This window comes from Mustela nigripes, chromosome 18 (genome assembly GCF_022355385.1).
Source record: "Mustela nigripes isolate SB6536 chromosome 18, MUSNIG.SB6536, whole genome shotgun sequence".
Taxonomy (NCBI): domain Eukaryota; kingdom Metazoa; phylum Chordata; class Mammalia; order Carnivora; family Mustelidae; genus Mustela; species Mustela nigripes.
The window spans coordinates 12,543,608-12,558,588 of NC_081574.1; the positions used below are offsets into that span (position 1 = coordinate 12,543,608).

Genomic DNA, 14,981 nt, shown 5'->3' on the forward strand with positions numbered 1-14,981 from the left:
TTTAAGTAGTTAGTGTGCCTGTCATGTAAATCTGAGGTATACCCCCACAATTCAGAAGTTTTCTTAAGACAATGAGAATGGCTGGAATGAGGGGAATAATCAATCCTTTGCTTCCACTGCCCTACTATTATTTTTTTTTTCCCAAGTGTGAAACACGCAAAGCAGGAAAGAGACTAATCATCCCAGGGCGACTCTACATTCTTGCCTCATAAATGTGCCTGTAGTTCTTAGCGTCACTGGCGCCCCGGGAGTGGGGTCGTGGTGGTCCTGAATTACCGTTATTTCTTAACGAGTAGATGGACCGCGTTTGGTCATTTAACAACTTCGGGGAGTCAGATGGTGGGACTGGGCACACTAATTCAAGTTCGGGGACTCTCCTTGTCAGTTGCCCCAAACTTTGGAGAAACTGTATCATGTAGCCTCAGGCTTTCCTAGGGGGCATTGCTCTTGTTTTCAAAGTGCTAAGTCTGTTTCTTGTTCTGCACGTAGTAACAAATACAGGTGTGTTTCCTTCCAGCCCGAGTCCCCGTTAGGTGCAGGGCGCTGGAATCCTCTGCTCTGAAGTTGAAAAGTGGAGGATGGCGTGAGAAGGCTGGGGGCTCGCTAGTTCCTCTGCCAGGCTTCCTAGGTCAGGTTTGCCAGCGGCCCGTTAAGGCCTGGGGCACTAATTCAGAGCTACGGGGTATGGGTGTGCGGTACGCTAGGGCGCCGGGAGAGGAGCCCAGGGGACTGGCCCTTCCCAAGCGCGCACGCCCCAGCCTTCCTGCCTCTGGATGCGAAACAGGTTCCCAAGGGGCGAAGAGCCGGAGAGCGGCTCCGCGAAGGTCGCGGATTGGGCATTCCAAACCTCCCGAGCAGACGGAACTTGAAACTGCCTCGGCTGGCTTTCTTTACGCGGGGCCAGCTGGGGCCGGGGGTCGGGAACCGGAACGGTGTGAAAAGGGGAACTTAAGCGAGTACAAAGTAGGCAGCGTCTCGTGGAGAGCAGTAAACTTTTATTTTTCTCCTACAGCAAACCAAGTCGACGCAGAGGGAGCGTTTGGCTGCTAATCGAGGGGAGAACGGGGTGGGGGGGGGCGGAGTCGAGAATGCGGGGGGTGCAGGCTGTGGAGGGCTGCGGAACCCCCGCCCGCTTCTCGGGTTCCGGCCAGTGCGCGCTCGTTGGGGAGGTCCCGGTGCTTGAACCGGAGGGTGGACACTTGTTCTCCGCCAGCCCAGAGCTGGGGCTTGCACGGAATCTTGGTGTTCAGAGCCCCTTTCCGCGTGCGAAGGTCATTTGCGCTTTTCAGTTTCGGACAAGAGGACACTCAGGAAGGGAAGGTGCGGGTCATTTTCAGAGGCTCTTGTAAAGGACGGGCCGCCTACCGAGAGTGGAAATCCTTAATTACACCCGTCTGCCTCGGAATCCATCTTCCCGGCAGTGTCTTGCACTCCTACCTCTTCGGGTGACTCAGCTGACCTGAAATGCCCACCCTATGAAAGATCAAGAAAAGTAGTTTTCTAAGAAGGTTAGAGGTTTGATTACACAGAGAAGTGTTTCCACTTTGGTCCAAAGCAATTACCCGCCCTCTCCTCCTGTCCCTCCCCCCTCCCCCACCCCCCCCCCCCCCCCCCCCCCCCCCTGAGAAGAGGGGCCCCCCCCCCCCCCCCCAGCAAGCACGTACCCCCGCACTTTGTAGGTGCGTGTGAATTTCAAATGGCGCTGTAAGTTCATTAGTGTTTGCAATCAGCGGCGGGCAGACCCCTCATCAGAGCCGAAAGCCGGCAAGAGCCATTCATCAGCGTGAAGTGTTATTCACGGATGACCCCTAAATCACGGCAAGAGTAGTAGATGCACTGATTGGTCACAGCATGGGAGCCTTGGAGCTTTCCAGTCCCCGACGCGGCCGGGAGGAGGGAAGAAGGGAGGGGCGGCGAACGTGGTTCAGTCCGGCAAATCCCATTTGACAGAAAAAGGCAGTAAACCGGGAATCTCTTTTTTTGAATAAAGAAGAAGAAGAAATAAAGTACCTGTCATCTTGACAAGTGGCGGAGCGGAGGAGTCCAGGATTATAAATGATCCCAGCCCGGTCCGGCTCGCCTTGTGATTGGGCTCTCCCGCGATCTGCACTGGGGGAAGCGCATGGTAGGCTCCTCTCCTCTCGCACACACTCGCGCGCAGACACACACACACACACACACACGGACACGTGTACGCGCCAGTGTCGCGGGCACACTCGGCCCCGCGCGTCCCCCCGTCACACAATTAAGGTCCTGGATGCTGCTCCCTGGCACGGCGCCCTGCTCGCCTCCTCACCTTCTCCTCCTCCTCTTCCTCCTCCCGCGCCGCCGCCGTGTCCCCCGGCGCCTCCCCGGCCGGGGACCGAAAACTCCGGCCCGGCCTCTCGGGCCGAGCGGGAGGCTGAGAGGGGCCGGCGGGAAGGGAGAGGGGGAGCGCGCGGGGGAGAAGAAGAAAGTGAACTCATTGGCGCTCCGGCGCGCGCTGCCCTCCCCTCGCCGCGTCCCTCGCCCGCCGCGGCCGGGCGCTGGGCAGGGAAGGAAGTTGTAACACTTGCCGCCCTCGCCCGCTCCCGGCCCCCCTCCCCCGCCCCCGCCCCGCCCCCCCCAGCTCCCACGCTCCGCGCCCGCCGCGGGGCCCCCTCCCCCGCGCCCGGCTCCTTTGAATTCGGCCAAGCGCCGGGTGTGCGCGCTGCTCGGGTGGACGCGGCGGCTGCGGCCGGGGAGCGAGGCGGCGGCGCGGGCGAGCCGAGCGCGGTAAGTGCGGCGCCGCCGCCGGCGCGCCCTCCTTCCGTTCTGGGGTCCTAGTGCCCGGGCCGCGCGGCGCCGGGAGCGGGAGGGCGAGCGGGCGGGCGGGAGCAGCGCGGACGGCGGCAGCAGGTTGGCCGGCCCGGGGGGGGGGGGGTGGGGGGTGGGGGGTGGCCCGGGAGCCTCGGTCGGGTCGGCGCGCGGTGCCCCCGCTCTGGCCTCCCCGCTGCCGGCCTCGCGGTCCCCGCCCCTCCCTGGCGTCTGACACCTCGGGCTGCCGGCTCAGGTGGGAACTTGGCCCGCGAGGAGCCGGGCGCGGCGCCGCGGTTCCGGGGAGCCCCGGGGCTCGCGGGCTCCCCGAGAAAGGCAACCCCGGGGGCTGGGCGCTCAGTGGGGGCAGGGAGTCCCGCCGGCCCGGCTCGGGTCGGGGGGCGGGGGGGGGGCTCCCCAGTTGGGTGGCGCGGCGCCGCGTCCTCTGAGAAGGTGTCTGAGAAGATCCTCGGGGCTTCCAGGGAGCGGGGGAAGCCCTGAGATGTCACCACTTTCCGGGGGAGGTGCAAACGGGGCTGCTCCAACGGCCGGGGGCCGAGGTGGGGGTGAAGGAGGGAGGGAAAGGGGCCGCGGCGGCGTGGGGAGCGCTGGGGCTCGTCTGAAACTTCATCTGGAAACTCCGGATGGGGCTGGAAACAAACAAACACCCTGAACCGGGCGTTTGAAACAGGACGGATTTAGGAATCTGCAACTCAGTCTCAGACCGGGTCGTGTTCTACAACCCATGGGAAGAAGCTTCCAGTGTTTTAGGTGGAGGTCCGGGTCTGAGCTCTGCCGAACACCTTAGGATGCGGTTTGGATTCCATTCTTACCGCCTCACCTCTAAAGGAGTCCTAATGGGAACCTGCTACTAATTCTTACTGAGGAGGAAGGGTAACAGGTAATTCTGCCGTGCAAGACAGCAGATACGTTTGCTTTCTGAAGGCAAGATCGTCTAAAGCTAGAGAAAAGTTTCCAGGTACTTTTGGGTAAGTGCTGTGGAAGTGAAAGGGTGAGAGCAGTCCAAGCACTTTTCTTTTTCTTTTTCTTTTTTTTTTTTAAGGGGCCCCAGACAGCTGGGATTCCTGAGATCAGGACTGTGTCTTCATAATACTCTGATTTCTTATCTTCTGACAATGTATTTGTCAAACATCTGTAGGCTCTGGCAGAATCCACTGGGTGGTCTTTTCACTAGAAATAGAAATATGTTCAGGCATTACCTTTCCTCTCTGTTGTCAAAAACAAAACAAAGCAAAAAGACAGGGCTAGCATCTTTGGAAAGCCTGGAAGGGGACCCTGAAAGCTGGCATAGCAACTGAGCAGAACTTGTGGTTTGATTCTTTTAGTGAATTTGTTTAGAATGCGGTGCATACCCTCTTCCACCCCGGGGGGCCTACCTGGAAAAGTATTTGTGGTCTATCTAGTATGTTAGGAACAGAGTTTAGAATTAAGGGACTATAACTGAAAACTCATTATAGATTTTAATATTTCAGTGGAAACAAAGATTTTGCCAATACACCAACGGTCTTGTTTTGTGCACTCCTTAATACATTCTTAATGATCTAAAACTTCTAGCTTTTATTTCTTAATATATGAAATTCTTGTAAGAGCCTTGAAACTTTCGATTTGTGATTCCAAATGCAGAGCAAATATTTAATTCTTGCTCTAAGAGTGAGAGGTTAGTTCAGTAATAAGACTTGCTAATCCCACTTTAAAATGTCATGGCATTCACAAATTATTCCTAAATTCTTCAAAGATAAGGGTTTGTAATGAGTTTAAATTATTCTATTGTGTATTTCAGGATTGAATGTGTCTCTCTTCCTGTTGCATTTTCCTTAGCAACTTGCCTTTTTTCTTGTTTGAATTTTAGTATTCTTCTTACTCAAAGATGTCATTTTTGCTAGTGGTCAATATATTTTATTTTAGACAATTTTAAAAAGATATATATTATGAGAGAAAGTAGTTCCTTTAAGCAAAACAGGTATGTTTTTACATATACTACACAATTTTCATGACAATGTATTTATGTACTAATAACTATGCCTCTGCTTATATATTTGAAAAATACCTTAGTATCCTGTGCCAACAACATTAATGTTAACAACTCATTGAATATTGACCCTAATGAGGATTTCTTAATCATGTAAAATAAAGCAGATAAAATTATAGTAGAATTCTGACTAATTTTTTTCCAAATTGAGTCATTTTGCATGGCTGAGTTTATTTTCTAGAAAGAAATGTTTTAGGTAAATTATAGAGGCTTTTCTTACTATGATCTTGTAGGCGTGTCGTGAGTCTTTTGGTTAGAAAAGAGAACCTGCTTTATTAGGGTGAAGACAAAGAAAGATAAAGATGCTTATCATTGAATAGAAGAAAGCACCTAAATAGAGTGAAAAGTTTTAAATTTATTCGCGAAGAAAACCCAGCTAAACAGTAATAATCCAGTTACAAGTTCAAGCTCCTCTTGCTTAGCTTTGCTTCTGAAAGCCAAGAGTTAAAATTATTTCCTTTGTAGAGAGTCAAGCAAATAAGAAACCAGGCAAAAGTGTATGGCTACCGTTGTGAGTGGAATGACCTATCAGGAATACTTGATCAACTTTGAGCTTGATGTACAAAAAACGATGTTTTTCCAATAGCCGTGAAAGCATGTTTGGAAATACTCAAGTTTGTTCTTCCTACAGTGGTAGTGGGAAGTCAGTCCTGAAGATAGTCAGTGTCTAATATAAAAGTGCCATAAAGACAACTTTATTTGCTTATTAATATTGATCATTTTAATAAACACATTATCTCCTTTTTAATATGCTCTATTTAGCCCTTTAAAATTTTATTTCTGGGCAAATGAGGAATGTCATCAAGGTATTATTCTTATGTGAATCAATGTATTCAACAGTGTTGATCACCAGTGTGTGCCCTTTTCCTGAAGATGTGTAGTAGAAACCTGTTAGGCATGTCCATTGACACATCGTTTATCTACCCAATGTTTCATTTAATAGCCAAATGTCTATTTTGACCTTCAGAACATACTCTCATTACTTCGATTGAGAATATGAGTAAAGAATACAGTAATTTTCTATTAAACTTTTACTCTGATCCATACCCATTATATATTCTTTTGAATTTTCAGTTAAAGCCAGGGTCCATATTTGTTTTATAAAGTGGAATGATAGTCTGGAGAAGAATTTAACACCCATTCAAAATAAAGAAGTGTACTGAGAAGCTAGCATAATAATGTTATGCGATTTAAAAGTTTTAATAACTGAGTCTTAAAAATTATGTCATGTAAGCTTCTTTTAGGACACATTCAAACCCTTATATTTGGATGTTTTAAGAATCCTGATGGACATTTTTAACTAAAAAAAAAATCTTCTAAGTTTCAGAACTGATTAATTGTTGTGTCTTATAAAAACTGATTTATTTCATACTTTTTTATACTAAGCATTACCATTATGAAGCTCTCCTTCTAATTGAGATTAATGTTTCTGAGCAAAGAAGTGGTTTAGAGGGCTGCATTCATTTTGAGTGCTGTTGTAATCAATTTTAGATACAGCATTCCACAGTGGGTCAGTCTGCATCCAAACCTGCCTTATTATGTAGAATTAACTTGTTGGTGATTGATAGTAATACTCCTACATCTTGAGAAGTCATTTGTTTCCAAACAAGTGTGATGGCTTATACGAGTTTTAAAATATTGCTTCTTATAATTAAAACATCCTTTTGGGGACTTAATTTGAACTTTCTCTAAGAATTCTATAAACCACGAGGAAGCAATTCATTAATACATATTCAACCACAATAGCCTTTTTTTCCTCCAAATTCAATTTGCCTCAGGTGTATTTTCTTGTTCATCAAAGGGCTTTCTGGTCTCTTAGAGTCATAAATGATAAACATTATACATCGAGGTTATTTTCCTTTTTGTTTCTATCAATATTCTAGTTGAGTTTTTCAAGGAATTCTTAGAATTATAGATCTACATCTCACACATGTGTTATAACTTTATTTTAGTAGGTGGTAGGTATAATCTTGACAAAGAAAGGTAATGTATAGGGAGGTAATTCTTTATCCTCTTTGGAAACCTGGAAAGATGGTGAATATTTTCATCCCTATGGTGATGTTTGCATTTGTACCTTAGTTGTGTCTGGTCTCAACTTTATCATCATTTTGTTCTCTTCCAAAAGACCACATGAAGATTTTCTTGGACTTTGGACCATATTGCATGGCTTACTGTGATGTATGCTTATAGTCTCAATAAAATAAAATATTAAAAGCACAAAATATAAGATTAATACAGATAAGTCTTCTAAAATAGCCACCACTTATAGGATTTTTAAATACAGATGTAACTGCTTTGTGGTGAGTGTGAAGTTCCTGTAGTGATGTTTTCAGGGAGAAAAAGACTTGGTAGGAAATATATTTATTATATTTTAATTTTCTTCACTGTAATGTTAGATTATGTACACCAAATCAGTGCTGCTCCAGTTAAGAACATTCATTTAAAACAGTTTGAAATGCCAAAATAATGTACTTAAAAATGCCATTTTCCAAAGCATCATCTTAGCCACCCGTTAGAATATAAACTTTCAAAATGCAGAAATATGCTCAAAGATATATAGGTGTTTCAAACACCTAAACCGTAATAGGATTCGATCACTGGAAGGAATGTAGGTTTGTTTTGTTTTTATGATTTCGATTAAACAACTCAGGTGACTGGGCAGTTAGAACTGCTCCATAGAATTCCTATAAAAGATAGTAATCTACTGAAACCTGCTTCTTTCTGTTTCAGATAAGTTACTGAGCAAATTAACGTCAGTATCCTAGAACGTACTCACAAACCAGATGAATATATGATTGAAACCATATCATATAATAATAATTACATCAATTATTATTATAGTAATAATAAAAAGGAGTCTACTCCATGGGTACCCTGGCAGTCTAGAGTTGGCTTTGACTTTTCAAACAAGTTTGTGATAGGTGGCAGTCTTAACTGAATTCCAAGACATCAATAGATGGCTTTAATGTTTCGGGAGCGTCTGTGGAGTAGTGTATCACATCCCCAAACTATGGCTGTCGTGTTTCCTGTGAGTTAAGGAGTGGATGATCACTAATGGAGAGATGGCAGTTTTAAAAACCATCTTTCCCACATCTGCAATCCTCTCTGGCTCCTTGTGGCACATCCAAAAAAAAAAAAAAAAAAGATTATCCCTTTTAAAAATGAAGTGTTTTGAGAGAAACAAGTGCCTATATTCACACTTGTATTTTTATGGTCAATTTTATAAAAGTTATCGTGAGATGCTCTTTGATGACAAAGTGATTTCCAGTATGGTGGAAGACTTCTTACTTCAATTACAGAAGTTGGGGAGCAGTGGGCTGCTGTGATTTGGTTTGCCCTGGGGCGGGGTCATATTATTTAATAATAAGCGGCTCTTTTATAACTGGGTCTACTGGGTCTCTGCCTCAAAACCAATGGGAGATACAGAGAGAGAAAGAGGGGAAGAGGGAGAAGTGAGGAAGAGGAGAGAATACGAATGTGAAAATCCTTTATAAAGAGTGATAGTTCTTTGAGCATTTTCTGTGTGTAGCAGTGCTTTTGACAGGAAAAGCAATCTATGAGGGGCAAATTTGGTCAGTGCAAGTTAATTGGGTAAGTACAGAAGAAAATTAACTTCTGATTTTTTTTTCACTTTTAAGTATTTGCATTTTAGATCCAAGAATATGAGCATCATTAGTTTTTTTTTTAAATTAATCCAAGAAATTCCAAATATTGTATATGGTTCTTCAAATTGAAAGAGAAAAGAAAATGTGTTAACAGTTCTATTTGATAAGTATTTTTTTTTTTTTGCATGTGGGACTGAACGCCAAATTATAATTTTATAATTCTCAGATTTATAAAGAGAGTTAAAAACAAACACTCTGATTACTTTAAGTGATCATTTATGAGGTGACTTCCAAGGTCACTTATCTCTGAAGATAAAGCTCATAATCAATATATTTTAGTCATTCTGTCATTTCTTCGATTATTGGTTACACTTGCCAGAGTCTTGTGATAATTCCTCTTCACATTGCCATGATTTAGAAAGAAATAACAGCTTGGTAATGACTATCTGCCTTCAGCCATAGTCTGAACCACATGTGAATAGTAGGATGACATGAATTCGTGGTTCCTGCTCTTTCCAGGAAAAAAAAGGAAAGACAGGAAGAAAGAAGGAAAAAAGAAAAGCTATTGTTTTATAGAAATGGATTATTTCATCTCGAGTTCAGTTACACCCAACTAATATTTTATGATTAGGATTGTGGACCCCCCATCATTGTGAGGAAGTGAGGTGTCTTTTTGATTACAGGGGCGTTTCCTAAGAGAGGTCCTTCTGTCCCCACAGGAAGCTCCAGCATCCCTATTGTGGCCAGTATTTGGCTGCCGTGCTAGAGAGCTACCTTAGGAGAGCTAAAATGCTGGGATAGCACGTTGGAAGGTATGTTATGCAGAGAGTGATGAGACAGGACCGGAATTAACTTAATTCACAGTGAGACATGCATGAAGTATATTAACGGGTTGCGTGAAGCACTTGCAAATATATTAATATTGGGATATGTTTATTTCGGTAATTATGAAAGTGATCCTACTGAGAAGTGTACTTGTTTATTCTCAGTCTACCAAATGCTCTTTTAAAATGTGACATCTATGCTAATACCTTTATCAGAGAATTCGAAATTTGTCAACATGTAGGTGGAAATAATTGGCAAGGGACTGGTCCTATTTTGCATAGCTCTTTTCAAAAAAAAAAAAAAAAAAGCTGGCACAGGCTTGTCTTTTAAAATAATTATGAAAGCCAGAAGACAGCTGTAAATTTTATTTCTTTCAGAATTTATAATAACTTCCAGCTAAAGAAAGCTGTCAGACCTATAGTTCTTGAAGAGCAAATCTGACTTCTTTTTTCCTCTGAAGAATAACAACAAAAAAGCATCTTAAACAGTGTTATTACCTTTTTTTAACCAAAAATGAAATATTTAAAATGTAAACTTTTTCACTTAAATTTTGTGTAGTAATAAGGATAACAAATGTCGACAAAAATACTGCAAGTCATAATTAATTTAAATAAATATAGAAAAGTGATTCAGTATAATATCAAAAAGGAATAAGAGCTATCAACAACAACCATATTTTGTCTCTTGATTGTCACAAAAATGAGACATTCTTCCTACAGCAATATTGCTGGATTTTATGATACCATCAATACTAGTTTAGAGAATAACTTGACACAATCAAATTAACTAAAATATTAATCCTCTTCATGCCCTCCTTAAGAAACATTTCTAGAGATAGAAAGCTCTCGAAAAGTATCATATGTTCCAGCAAAAAATGTTTGTTGCCTTACAAAGCTGTCTATGGATTTGGGTTCAGAAAGGGGTGAAGGTGGAGAGAACTTCTGCCAGAATGTTATCATTCAAATTAAAAGGAAACAGACGTTTTCTATCTGTAATATATTTCTAAGTGGATACTTTGATCTTAATTTTCAACCAGTCTTTCTCTAATGAAGCTGCTAGCATATTTAACATTTAAAGTAAGTTTCAATTTAAACAAAAATTAAAGTTCTTTCTCCTAGTTCATTTGTGCTGTCAAACCAGGATTAAAATCCTCACTTTCAGAGTAATTTTTATGCTGCCCTGTAACTTCTTGCCAAGGAGAAATAGGATAGCCTATTTTGCATTTCCTGTGATTGGAAAATTACCTGAAACAGGATTCTCCCTTACCGAGTTACTTTTGCCCTAGAGTATACAGTCTCTGAATGAGAACCTGCCATTACAAAAAATTTCATAAACAATATCGGCATGTGAAGTTAATTTGCCAAAAAGATTTCTTTCTTTGTTGTTAATTTTAAATGTTACATGTGTAGCAGATAAGAAAACTTTTTAAATGTTTTCTCTCTTGTGTTTTGATCGTGATATAATTTCTTAATTTATGTTTTAATTTGTATGATATTAGGTGGCATAGTATATGTGTAGTGTCATGCTTTTGAAGGAAAATAATGTGGGGTAATAAGGATATAATATAAAAAATAAATGTAAAATTATTCATATAGGATTTGAAGCACAATGCATTCTGGTTAAAAATGAAGTGTCCATGGAAATCTTCATTTTACATATTCAAATTCAAATACTGTTTTGCTGATGATATAAATAATTAGAGCTCAGTAATTCAAATTATGTAGTTACCACTTTTATCTTTTTTATGGTTCCACTAATCAGAACTTCACATTTTTATTTAAATGGATATTGGGCTCTATAGTGCACAATTAAGAAGTCCAAAAATATTGGTAATCAAAACATACACTAACTCCAATATAAATTTTTTTTCCAGTATAAGTTTTTAAAGAGCCCAATAGGAATTAAGATGATTAGGTAAATCTGGTATTCTAGAAATCATAGAAACACTTTAATTAATATCCCATGTTGCATTGTCTAAACACTGGGAGACTATTCATTCATATATATGCTTGCAATATCCACACAGATCACCAAAAAGTCATTTATTACAAATCTGAAAGCTGAATGATGTATTGATATTACTTTCTTTAAGTCACACAGCAGGAATGCATTTGTAAAATGGAAGTTACATTTTAAGGTACATCATTTATTGGTATTCTGGTTTAAAGTGATCTCAATAAAATCCATAGTATCTTGCATTTCATGTAAGTATGATGTGAGCAAGTTGAGTCAGCCCTCAGTCAGTATAGCCATGGTGAAAGTCTAATCTCTTTTATTTCAAGTTTTATGTAAAAGCTGCACTTTGCCATGACATACTTCATCCACACTGTGCAGGTGTTTCTGAGATTTTGACAAAGGAGAGATCTGAAGGAGCGGACCGAGTGCTTGTTTTAAGAGATGCCATCAGTTAATTCTGCTCACATTATCTGAGGAAAGTAGCTTTTAAAACTGTATTATACTTCAGATAGGGATTTTAACATATCAAGTTGGCGAATTTCATATGAAGCTATCAGCAAAGGGTAATTTTGAATTACTTAAAACAAATCATTAATGTATCACGTATTTCATTTAAATGTGATACAAGGTATATGAATTGGTTGTGTAATTACCATTTGAGCTTCGAAAAGCCTGTAATTCACATTAAAATTTTTAAATGTTGAAAGCAAATTACTAGTAGTTCTCAGTCTTAGAAATTGTTATCAGTGTAAGCCTTCGAGGGACTGCTTCATTTATTTATTTTTTTTGTGTTATCTTGCTTTTACCTTTTTTCAAAAAAAAATGTCTCTTCTGTGGTATTATCACTTAATTTTAAATCTAGAACATAAACATTTGACTTGGGAATAGAGGTCAGTTATTAGTCCACATTATGTATTTTTTCCCCCCCAAAGGAAAGTTTCTCAAGCCTTTCTGGGTGAGGTTCTGATTCTTTTAGGATTAAGAAGCATTGGTATAAATGGCTAATTTTGGTAGAAGAGTGTTACATAGTTTTTAAGTCCTCATTATTACTTTTAAAAGAATATCCCATCAGGAGTAGGAAGCTTTGTGGATAAGCTCCCACTCTTTGATGAAGGATTATGCGTTCTCCCCTAAATCTGTGATCCCAGAATGTGTTACACAATGGTTTTATCAAGTAGCACTGGACTAGCTTGGCCATCATTTCATTTCCTTGAATAAGTTAATTGCTTCCTTTCCTAAATCTAATATTTATGTAGAATTTTAGTCTAAATATACATTTTAGGCATTAATAGATCCAACTCCTAAAATCCAGAGAGAGGTTAATCATTTGATGCAAGATAATGAAGCCGGATGACAAGTGAATCAAGTGAATTGATTCTTGTGGGGTACCCCGTCATTTAAGTCGTTCGTGTCCTCAGTCCCATCTGCAGAGTCTGGCCTGACTGAAGTTCCTTATGAGCTTTTCTGTGTTCGTGCTAGTCAAAGCAAATTGTGACAGAAAAAACAGCATACAAAAATGAAGCCATCGCATATCATTATTATTAGTTAATTTTCTCTGAACATGTATGCAAAACGTGAGCCTATCATAGCATGCTTTGGTCATGGCTTTACAAAAAGAATGAATATGTTGTTATATGATTATATTCCCATCAGAATGAGTAATTGCTTGCAGAGCATTAAGAGTATGATTTAAAAAAAAAAAAAGTGTCATATTCTAGGGAGATTTTTTTAATAAAAAACATTAAAAATGGAATGCTCAATTCATCCTACTAAAGAATCAATTATCAAATATTGGTTAATTAAGACATTTTAACTGCAAGACACAGTGATGCCACATAAAAAAGCATAATTTATTATACAACTAGTTTTCCTTAATAAACAATTCTTATTTCTGAGCCTACTAACTTTTAAAAGTTAAAAAAAAATGCAAAGTTTACTATAAAAATTGCAAAGTGTGGAAGTAAGTAAATGGTTTTACAATTTAAGTCATTCTAGTTCTTGTATACTTTCACTGAATCATACTATATAAACTTCAGAAGCTGACTCTGTAATGTTAATGTCCTTGTTCTGAGTTATTAGCCTCTTAAACTTTGATACACAGAAAAATGTATATCCATTGTGAAGACATATGGATCTAAAAACTTGGTTTTATTTTTAAATATTATGTTGAACAGATTTATGAAAGGTTATTTTAACATATCATCTTTAATGATCACTTTAATAAAATAATTGATTATGTAAACCTTCATAAAAGATTCTAGGGTTTTATAATTCGTATAAATATGAGGTTAAAAAATAAACTGTACTATCTAGAAACTAGCTAGATGTAACAAAGTTTCAAGTACTTTATAAGGGAAGGAAAAAATGAAACAAGAGGGATCCGGAGAGAGACAAACCATAAGAGACTCTTAATCTCACAAAACAAACTGAGGGTTGCTGGGGGGTGGGGGGGTTGGGGAGAGGGTGGTTGGGTTATGGACATGGGGGAGGGTATGTGTTATGGTGAGTGCTGTGAAGTGTGTAAACGTGGCGATTCACAGACCTGTACCCCAGGGGCAAATATAACATACATTATATGTTAATAAAAATAATAAGAAAAAAAGAGATTAAATTCTTTTAGAAGAATTTAATTAAGACCTTAAAATGTTTTGTATAATATTTGTCCAAATTTCAAATTTGTTATTTTTAGGAAAACATAGGTCTTAACACACTGCAAAATAATCGGTTGAAAACCATTAGTCATTATGTTGCCTGTTTTTACCTTTTGGAATATATGTGTTTTAATATCACGTGTAAAACTAATACAGATTAAGGATTTTGAAGAGCAGGGGCTTTTTTATTTCTCTTTCATCGGCTCTGTAGCTGAACCCTTACAATCTCTTTCTTCATTATTCTAAGCCACTATCAGATTCTAATCTTTGCTGTGTCCACAGCTGTTAGAGGATTTTTTTTTTTGCAAGCGTAATTACAAATACATGTGTTTTGTGCACCTCACTTCCTATAAATGCTTATAGAGGAAGATGAAAGGGCAGCAGGACGGGCTGTGTACAGGTGCACGGGTGATTCTGTGTGTTTTCAAATCATTATGTCAGTGGTTACGAGGAAGAATTACAAAAATGAAAACACAGGAACTTTGGCTTCAGAGATGTTCAGCAATAAAAATCACTGAAAATTTCTCGACAACAAGTACCCTTTTATGAAGTACCACCGAATTGAGTGGTTTCCACATTTCTTTGGGTCACATGTCTACAGTGATGGTCATAATTTAAACTCTAAGCAAAATATGATAGTTTTTTTTTTTCACTTCTTAAAAACCCATTAGAAGATGACATTGTAGAGAGAAATTTATTAATCTCTTGCATTTATTTGAATGTGCCAACTTGGAGAATGATTGATGTCACATGGGCACTTAACAAATGTACAGTGATATAACCCTGCAGAAATTAGAGTGCTTTCTGGAGAAAATTCAACATATTCACGTGCATTAATATTATTTATAGAACAACACTGGAAACTAGCTATATATAAACCATAAGAAATGTGAAGCGTGTCAACTTTTAAGGACACCCCGTCTTCATTATTTATAATATCTCTCTCTCGTACTATCAGAATGTTTCCATCTCTGTAGACAGCGGGATTGGCTATCTCTAGGAATAAGTAAAGGTACCTCCTGTGATTAGAAAAGTGTAGAAGATGACTCAGTTCAATACTTACTTTTAGGAAGGTGTCAAAGATGTTGCATAGAAACACAATTATTTTTGTTTTCCTCT

General features: G+C 40.3%; 1 long non-coding RNA gene across 2 annotated transcripts; it reads right to left on the bottom strand.

Annotated features, from left to right (window-relative positions):
* Window positions 1–993: 993 nt before the first annotated feature.
* LOC132006377 (uncharacterized) lies at window positions 994–2,564 on the bottom strand. Of its 2 annotated transcripts, none has more exons than XR_009401082.1 (4): window positions 2,297–2,564; window positions 2,011–2,104; window positions 1,665–1,808; window positions 994–1,473 (listed from the first exon to the last, which is right to left on the bottom strand). It is a non-coding gene; the product is annotated as an uncharacterized LOC132006377 (long non-coding RNA). The 2 variants fall into 2 exon arrangements; XR_009401081.1 differs by having other exon boundaries at window positions 2,011–2,109.
* Between the last annotated feature and the right edge of the window lie 12,417 nt (window positions 2,565–14,981).